Genomic DNA, 1063 nt, shown 5'->3' with positions numbered 1-1063 from the left:
CATGTTTCATGCCCTTTCTTAGCCATGCGGCTCACATGTGTATAGGCCTTAGATAATTACATGTGGTCTTTTCGTTTTTCATTAACCAGAACCAACACCGTTATCCGCTTAGACATATATTCAATTTGACCTATAGTAAATGGACGTAGTTGAACATTTTGGTTATTAGGGTAAAAAGCCAAAAATAACAAACGTTTGATTAAGGGATAATGTCGATTCGGAAACGGAAACTGAGGAAGCCAAAAAAATGCTGTACCAAGAAGTGTAAGGAAGACCAGCAGACAATGGCCACTTCAATTTTTTTTTTCAGAGATACTACAAAAAGGACTACGATAATAATAATAATATTAACAATATTAACAAAAGTAACAGGTAGCTATGATAGAAGGTAAAAAAGAGCCAAGCAGTTAAATTCCTTTTCGATTATATCTGAGAAGATGGAAGGAAATGCTAGTCATTGAATACCAAATCTACCAGAAAACACTTCGCATAATAGACAGGAGGAAATTGTTGCCGTGATCATCCCATGGCTGAAAATGGATCTAATAGCCACATCGGTTGAATCTTTCCGATCTGATGAAGCTTCAGAGGTCCAACTATAAAAAAGGAGTCATTTATTCGTGTCGTTATTCTGTGAATATCAATAGGTAGACTACTTCCTACCTACTACAGATGAAAGTATTACAAGCACTACTAGTAGTATACTTTATAGAATTTGCATCTTGCGTTGAAAGATGTCTACGGCCATACCTAGGCGAAAACACCAGTTCCCGTCCGATCACTGCAGTTAAGCGTCTGAGGGCCTCGTTAGTACTATGGTTGGAGACAACATGGGAATCCGGGGTGCTGTAGGCTTCCTCTTTTATTTTTTAATTCCTTTTGCTCTATATTTTTGTGTGGTTTGATTTTTTTGGTTTTATTCCTTTTCGCAAGGTTGACTCTCTTCTAGGTTAACATTCAGTAGATGTTTCGATTCATCTGGTCTAAGATTACTAGAGTTATTTGGCTCACTTTAGGGTTCAAAAGGTATTGCGTGAACTGGAAGTTGATTTTCGCTCGTCAA

The 1063-nt window shown here is 37.4% G+C and overlaps 1 non-coding gene across 1 annotated transcript; it reads left to right on the top strand.

Moving 5' to 3' along the window:
* The first annotated feature begins 740 nt into the window (after positions 1–740).
* Positions 741–855, top strand: SPOG_16423. The gene has a single exon (XR_001203129.1). It is a non-coding gene; the product is annotated as a 5S ribosomal RNA (ribosomal RNA).
* The last annotated feature ends 208 nt before the right edge of the window (positions 856–1063 follow it).

The sequence above is a fragment of the Schizosaccharomyces cryophilus genome (assembly GCF_000004155.1).
Source record: "Schizosaccharomyces cryophilus OY26 unplaced genomic scaffold supercont4.12, whole genome shotgun sequence".
In the NCBI taxonomy this organism is placed as follows: domain Eukaryota; kingdom Fungi; phylum Ascomycota; class Schizosaccharomycetes; order Schizosaccharomycetales; family Schizosaccharomycetaceae; genus Schizosaccharomyces; species Schizosaccharomyces cryophilus.
This window is presented reverse-complemented; position numbering and strand designations above follow the sequence as displayed.